Consider the following 8,626-nt stretch of genomic DNA (forward strand, 5'->3'; position numbering starts at 1 on the left):
AAGTGACGCGCGCCCTCATTTGCATGCCGGAGCAGCCAGCCAATGGGGGAAGAGTCTGCATGGGACCCCTGGGTACTGCCCCACAGGCCCCTAGGGGCCCCTGTCTTAAGCTGGACTGGAGACTCAGCAGTGGGAATGGGGGTCTGTATTGAAGCTCCCTCCCCTCACCCCCCTCCTGCCACAGTGGACTGGCCTGCCAGCCTCTCACCAGCATCTGTGCAAACTCTCGTGAGAGTTTGAGAGGGTGATGATGTCAATTGAGGGGGTGGGGCGAGTGTGTCGTACCACGTGACCAATCACGTGGGTTCACCAGAGCTTTGATTTCATTTGCATGGGGTGGGGTGGAGCTAGTGGCAGCAGCAGGAATGGGTGGCCCCGCCCACACCTCAGAGCCAATGGGAAACCAGATGTGAGGAGAAGCCTGCCCTGCCATTGGAGGATAGAACTTGGACTATCAGAACTTTGACAAGTATGGCCTTGATTGACACATCTTGGTGAACTGACTGGATAGGGTCTCCTGACTTAGTAATTATTTTCTAAGAAAATTAATGTCACATTTTTTCTTGAGAATTCTGATTTTTAAGTTAGAGCTACTACATGTTGTGTAGGAAAAAAGTTAATTGCATACATTTGTTAAATCTCTTAAACGTCCTAGAAGTTCACTTATGCCCAACTCTTTAAAAAATTGTGAGGCAATAATTATTTTTCAAAATGAATGAAATCATGGAGTAGGAGGCTTTCAAAATGCCTTTGGGTCTCTTCCTTCGTGGAGTCAAGTGCCCAAGGGGGAAGAAAAGGGCCACATCGCCCTCAGAGAACTTGCAGTTTAACGAGAGGCCTGGTGTGTGTGCACACAGCTACTTTAATTTATCGTTCCTCAATAACTATTCCAGACCTTTCTCACTTCATTGAAGCTGCCGGGATAATCCTCAGCTTCCTTTTCAGCAGAAGACCATGTCTCCTCCTTCTTCCAGAACACCAAGACCATCAGACCTGGTCTCCCTGGAACCCGCTCCTGGCCCCACGCACAGGCCTGTTTCCTGAGCAACTGTCCTGATCAGAGGCTGCGTCTGCTCACGCCCATGGCCAGCACCTTCACCCCTGGCCTGTTTGCCCTGCCCAGCACCTCATTGTCCAGCCCTCCCTCTCCCGTAATTCCAGCTTCTCTCTTTCTACTGGTAACTTCTGTTCAGTTTAGCCCAGTGACTAAAAACATGACAGGCACTAAATAAATGTCTGAGTTAATTTAAAAATGGTGTTGAGGGCTTCCCTGGTGGCGCAGTGGTTAAGAATCCGCCTGCCAATGCAGGGGACACGGGTTTGAGCCCTGGTCCGGTAAGATCCCACATGCCGCGGGATCCCACATCCCACATCCCCCATGCAACTGAGCCTGTGCGCCACAACTACCGAGCCTGTGCTCTAGAGCCCGCGAGCCACAACTGCTGAAGCCCACACACCTAGAGCCCGTGCTCCGCAACAAGAGAAGCCACAGCAATGAGAAGCCCACTCACTGCAAAGAAGAGTAGCCCCCGCTCGCCACAACTAGAGAAAAGCCCGCGTGCAGCAACGAAGACCCAAAGCAGCCAAAAATAAATACATACATACATAAAATTTATTTTTAAAAAGTGTGTTGAATGCTGGGCTGATGATGTTACTTAGCCACAATTTGCTTTTTTCCTACAGGAATACAGGCCATAATTGAAGGAGAATTTGCTCTTCATAGTTATATATGAATCATGATTTTATTTGATAATAAATCACAGCAGTAAATGGGTATGACGTCCCTAGATATCTTTTTTCAAGTAATTATGGGTGTGATGAAAAGTTAAAGCCTTCCAGTCACCCTTGATCTAGACCACGGCGCTCCAGTATGGAGGAATTGTGTCACATTTCTCCCGATGCCTCAGCTGCTTCCACTCCTCACCCTGTGCTCTCTTGTCCCCACCCTCTGCACTCTGCAGATATCCCTTGGCTACCAGTGACCTCCCGACTGTTACACCCATGAACAGATTTTAGCCTCATCTTTTATTTGTAACCTCCTCCCTGTCCTGAAACACTTCCTTCCCAAACATGACCTTTAATCTTCTCCACCCTCTTTGATCGGTCCTTACACCTTTACCAGCTTCCCTTTCTCAGCCCATCCTTGAATGTTTGTTCCAGAATTCTTCCCACTTTTGTTCATATTCATCACCACGTCGTATGTGCCAGGCACTGTTCCAGGTATTGGAAACCCCATCCCTTTCATTTATCACTCTCCATACTCTCCCTTGTTAGTCTCAACTGCAGATTCAAACTTCATTATTTCGATTCCAGTAATGAAGTGTATCCACCTTTCCCTAAGTTTCAGCTTTGTCCAGTAATGAAGTGTATCCACCTCTTCCCTAAGTTTCAGCTTTGTTTTCTGGCTGCCAACTTGGCAGCTCCACTTGGGTGCCCCTCTGAGAGGTGCCCCTCTCAGTTCAAGGCTGAGCCCATCATCCCTCCTCAACAGCCCCTCTAACCGTAAGCATGCTGCTTACCACCCTTCATCTTTCCCATCTCCAGTTTTCTAATTTTACATCCTAATGCTCCTCAAATCTGTTCCCCCACCTACAACCCTCTTACCATGTGTGCATCTCCTGACAGGAACACCTGCACAGTCAGGCACCGACGTGACCTCCAGCTTTGGTGTCTCAGGGATGCTCTGCAGTCAGCTAGGTAGAGACGCAGCAAAAAGCGAATCTGACCCTGCTGTTTCCATTCTCACCTTCAGTCATTCCACCTCCCCCCACCACCAAGGAGCAAGCCCAGCTGGCCAGCTTGGAACACAAGCTCCCCAGAGCTGACCAGTCCAGCCCATCTCCTGCTGCTGCAAACACTATACAGGGTTTGTTCATGGAATTCCTTCCTTCCCTACTACCTGACCTGATCTCTATCCCATTGCCATTCGAGGCTGAGTTCTGGTAGCTTCTCTTCCAGGAAGATCTCCCTGACCACCACCACCGCACAAATACACATGGCGAAATGTGGTGGGTTCTTCTTGCCACGCCCAGAGAAGTCTGTGTGTATCTGTCACTTCACTCACCGTGCTGTTTGATCATCACCTGCTAACGTGTCTGTCTCTCTCAGGGAGTGCTGTACCAACAGGAGCCATGCCTCCTGATCATCGCTGTATCCCTGATGCCTAGGTTACTTTAATAAAATTTATATTTATAAATATTTTAATAAATATCACAAGGTTTTAATAAATGTTGAATTTTCTCCCAACATCTTATGCAAAACTTTGAACATACTGAAAAGTTGAAATAAATGCACAGTGAACACCATCACCTAGATCCTTTTTTTAACAATTATTTTTAAGAGTATCCAGTATTCTTTTCTTTTTTCAATTAATTAATTTATTTTTTGCCTGTGTTGGGTCTTTGTTGCTGTGCGTGGGCTTTCTCTAGTTGCAGCAAGCGGGGGCTACTCTTCGTTGCAGCGCGCGGGCTTCTCATCGCGGTGGCTTCTCTTGTTGTGGAGCACAGGCTCTAGGTGCGCGGGCTTCAGTAGTTGTGGCACACAGGCTCATTAGTTGTCGCTCAATGGGCTCCAGAGCCTGGGCTCAGAGCTTGAGCCGTGGCACACGGGCTTAGTTGCTCTGCGGTGTGTGGGATCTTCCTGGACCAGGGCTCGAACCCGTGTGCCCTGCATTGGCAGGCGGATTCTTATCCACTGCGCCATCAGGGAAGCCCATCATCACCTGGATCTTATAATGAACAATTTTACTCTATTTGCTTTATCACCCAGCTATCTATTCATCTCTTTCAATTCTTTTTTTTATTGAAGTACAGTTGATTTACAATGCTGTGCCAATCTCTGCTGTACAGCAAAGTGACTCAGTTCTACACACACAGACGTTCTTTTTTTTATATACTTTTCCATGATGGTTTATCACAGGGTATTGAATATAGTTTCCTGTGCTCTACAGGAGGACCTTGTTGTTTACCCAACCTGTATACAACAGTTTGCATCTGCTAATCCCAAACTCCCAGTCCTTCCCTCCCTCACCTCCCTCCCCCTTGGCAACCCCGAGTCTGTTCTCTATGTCTCTGAGTGTGTTTCTGTTTCATAGATAGGTGCATTTGTGGTATATTTCAGATTCCACATATAAGTGATATCATATGGTATTTGTCTTTCTCTTTCTGACTTCCTTCACTTAGTGTGATAATCTCTAGGTCCATCCATGTTGCTGCAAATGGCATATTTCATCCTTTTTAATAGCTGAGTAATATTCCACTGTATATATGTACCACATCTTCTTTATCCATTCATCTGTTGATGGACATTTAGGTTGTTTCCATGTTTTGGCTGATGTGAATCAACTATTCATCTCTTGTTCCATCTTTTTTTGTTGTTTTTTGGATGCATTCAAAGGAAATTGCAGACATTGGTCTACTATGTCACTAATATCGCTAAACACTTGAGTATGCATGGATAGGTAACAAATGACATTTAAAACTACAAGCAACGGCTTTGATGTTGAAAGGACTGTCCCTCCCCATGACAGAGGAATGGGCAATATGACCCAGAGGGACTCAGCCATCAAATCATTCAAAATCAGAAGTTAGACCTGAGGACTTATATGCTGGGCACGTCGTAGCACAAACAAGTTTGTTCTGCTTCTTCTCAACCTACTTGGTGTCAGTGCGAGTACAGATGCTTTGATTTTAGCTTCAGTTGAGTCTACAGATGTGCTGGGCTTTTCCTACTCTCTCATCTGGTTCCTTCTATAAAATCAGCATCAGCTTTTGCAAAACTCACTGTCCACCGTAAAAAGAGCAAAATCTGGGTGACCACAGAACGGAGAGAAATCTTAAACTGGCCCCAGAGCCTGACACGTTGGCCCACAGAGGGAGCCCTTGGGCGTGTGCTGCCCTGAGGGCCCCACCCAGCTTCCAGACAAAGAAAGAGAGAGGAGTGTCCCTTCCTCTGGGCAGAGCTGGGCTAGCAACCCTCTGCAACTGCATCTGGCAACACACAGAGACAACTGTCCACGTGCTCACCTACAATAAAATTAATTGCTACGCTTAATCCAAAACCGCTGAAATGTCTATAGAAGGGGAGATGATATTCCTTGTGAACCCGACATGGGATCTTCCCTTTCTCACCTTGGTTTCACGTTTATTTGTGTGTCTACTAGACGCCAAGGAGACGGCGATGAGCAGAAAACAAAAGAAGCTCAATCCCTGCTTTCACAGAGCTTAGAGAACAGTGAGGGAGATTGTCATTAGTGAAATAAGTACACAGTGAAAGTTTAATTACCAACTGAGTAAACGCTCCTGAAGAAGGTAGGCTCTCCAGGTATCTATAGCCCAGAGACCTGATCCGGCTGAGCAATCCTGATGCAGTGGCAACCTGAGGTCAGAAGGGCAAGGAGGCATTAGTTGATCAAGGCAGAGAGAGGTGGTGAGGGGAGATGACTCCGGGCAGTGGGAACAGCCCCGCAAAGCCCGGTGCTTGGGGCAGGTGTGGCACAGGCTGACCAAGGAAACCAGAAGGACTGAATTACAGGTCAGGTCACAGGAAGAAAGTACATTATGAGGGGAAGCTAGCAGCCAGATCAGTAAACCATTTGGGTCTTTTTTAAGACCAGTGAGAAGCCAGTGAAGTGTTTTCAGTGAGTGGGATGACAGCATGCGATTGGCTTTTGGAGAGCACAGCTGGCTCTAGTGTGGAGGAGAGCAGGTGTGGGAATCAGAGGGGAGTGCCGGAGAGGTGCAGGGGGAAGACGATGGCCATTTGGAACCGGGATTTGGCGGGTAGCCCTGGAGATGGAGAGCAGGTAGCTCCAAGAGGTATTTAGGAAGTGAAGTGAACCAGACCTGACAGTGTGGACAGGGCTGTGAGTGAAGTGTCAAGAATGAGGGCAGTGAGGACAGATAGTGGAAACACTGGAAAGAGAATGAAGGGATCACAAGTTTGGTCTTGACAATGTTGAAGAAGGCTCTTGAGACCTCTAGATGCTAAAATCAAATAGTTGGAAATACAGGTCTGGATCTAAGAATGCAGGTCTGGGTTAGAAATATAAAGTCACCATAATACAGATAATAATTGAAGCTGTTACTGAACCAAACTTGGGTCAGCCAGCCTACGCACAGCAAAGCCGATCCACTGACACTGGGCTGCGGTGAAGGAAAGGGCAGCGTTTATCGCAGGCACCGTACAAGGAGTCCAGGCCGGCTAGTGCTCAAAAAACCCGAACTCCCTGAAGGGTTTCAGCAAAGCATTTTTAAAGGCCGGGTGAGGGAGGGAGTGGGGGTCGCAGGGTATGTGATCAGCTCATGCACAGCTCTCTGACTGGTTGGTGATGGGGTACCAAGGTGGTGTCACAGGGGTTCACCTTAGGCTCAACCCTTAGGCTCCAGGAGGTCTGGGGGCTATATGCTCATGGTCATCAGGTAGTTAATTTCTTCCACTTGGTGTTGGTTTTAGCATCTGTAGAACGACTCAGGAAGCGTGCATCAGATACTATTATCCAGAGAGGAGCTACAGCAGAGCATGTGGGGAGGGGTCTGTCCCGAGAAGACCCCATAGGGTCCTGCTCAGTTACAAAGCCATGAACATGGGTGAGAGAGAGTAAAGAGTGAACCAACACAAAGGAATGTACTAGATGGGACTTGTTCTTGAAGTCACTTCTACCCTGAGATTCTATGACTTTAATATAATAATAAAGTTAAAATACAAAACACTTTGTAGACAACTGCCTTCCTAGGTTAGTTATGACAAAAAAGATAACGGAAAAGTTGAACTGTACAGTCAGTTGGTGGTACTATGTAATCAGCAAAGCATTAGATCCCATACTGATAGAAAATAATTCTAGAAATAATTTCTTCAGAGGAAACGTTTCAGATATGTTCATTCAGATTATCTAGATAAGGAATTGCAAAACTACCGTGAGGGCTGATGGGATTAGGCTTGGCGTGGTACATGACCACTACAATTTAGCTTAGAGTTGAAGGGTGAACACAACCAAATAATCGGTGGGAAAATGGTCTGTTATGGTAACAGGAGGAGGAGCAATTAACACAGGCCAGCACGGAGGCGAGCTGGCCAAAGTGATGTCCGTGCGCACACCTGAGGGGTAGTGAGGATGCATCCAGTTGAAGAGAGAAATAGGGGAGAAATCCAGGTAGAAGAAGCTGCCTGTCCCAAAGCCAGGAAGGAAAAGAAAGCAAGGCACGTTCCAGAAAATAAAAGGTCAGTTTGGTTACCAGTGTAAGGGAGAGAGGCTGGAAGCCAACCAAGATAGCTTAGAAGAGCAGCGGCAGGGGAGCCAGTAAAGGCTCTAAAGCAGGGCGGGGGCGGGGATCTAAATAAGCACAGGCTTCGGAAAGGTCACTCCAGGTTCAGTTGTTAGCATCCTTCTTTTTCAGACAGTTTCACAATCTACGTAAGTCCAGTTTGTCACGTGGAAATAAATGAAGATCCCCCAAATGAGAACGAACAGAGGCTATTTATCTGGGTCTTGCTGTAGCGAGCGTGTCAGCCACCATCACCTGTGTTTGGTAGAGACTCAGAGGCAGGCAGATGAGTGAGAAACCTTTGGAGTGAAAAGGCAAGGCTTCAGGCAGGTGCCCTGGGGAGCTGCAGGCGGCTAATTAGAGTTGGGACCCCTTATGTTTGTGGAGCAGACCGGGCTAGGGAGCACATTTGGCTTTTTCTGGCTGGTCCTGAGTTGGAAGTGGAAGCAAAAATTAATAATAATAATAATAAGGAAGCTGGCAGTCACTGACGACGTCCTGATCGTTCCGGGCTGATCGCTGCAGAGGCTGTGAGTCAGAGACTGTCATAAATGGTCTGACCCTTGTCCGTTTGTGTATTTAGTCTCCCGGTCCCCTTCCCACTTGGGTCTCTGTCTCACCTGTGGGAAGCTGATCAGTTCGGGGAAGGTGAGGGATCCAGGTCTTCACAGCTTGGGGATTCTCTAGCTGTCTCCATCAACAATCATATCGCGAGATTTTTTTTTCTTTTAGTTGTACCGTCATTGCAATCATCTGAGCTGATGAGGGAGCAGCTGCACAGAGGCCTGTGAGGCTGGATAGAATGTCATGGCCACAACCAAACAAGAGCCATCAGCAGTCCCCGTAGGTTGCTTTGAACTAGGAATACCAACTGCCCAACCTAGGGCGAGAAGAAAGTCCCGTAGACCATGAGGATTAACCCTAAGGAGACAAATCGCTTTTTCTTTAAGGTGACATATCGCATGTTCTGCTTGGCCTGTTTCATTGATCCAAGCACAGCAAGTATTAGCAGTGGCACATGACTGGCCAACCCGAAATCTAGAGCACTGTGGTAACCTCTCTCTGCCCTGCCAGTCTGCAGCTCCCGGGGTGGGGGTGGGGGTGGGGGGGTCCTAGCTTCCCCAGAGTTCATGGTAACTCTCTTAGAGCCTTCTCTTTGTATGGCCCCACATGTGGGAGCACTGCTCTGGTTGCCGGCATCACAACGAGTCTGATTCCTCCAGGAAAAGCACCTGAGTAATCAAGGTGGCCTCATTTCAGAGTTCATGTCTCAGTTAGAATTTCTGGCCTTAGTGACTTCTAGATTTAGGGCCTCTGTGTAGAGACAAGTCTGAGAATACTCTTCCTAAAGTTCATGAGGAGTT

The sequence above is a fragment of the Neophocaena asiaeorientalis genome, unplaced genomic scaffold (assembly GCF_003031525.2).
Source record: "Neophocaena asiaeorientalis asiaeorientalis breed wild unplaced genomic scaffold, Neophocaena_asiaeorientalis_V1.1 scaffold124, whole genome shotgun sequence".
In the NCBI taxonomy this organism is placed as follows: domain Eukaryota; kingdom Metazoa; phylum Chordata; class Mammalia; order Artiodactyla; family Phocoenidae; genus Neophocaena; species Neophocaena asiaeorientalis.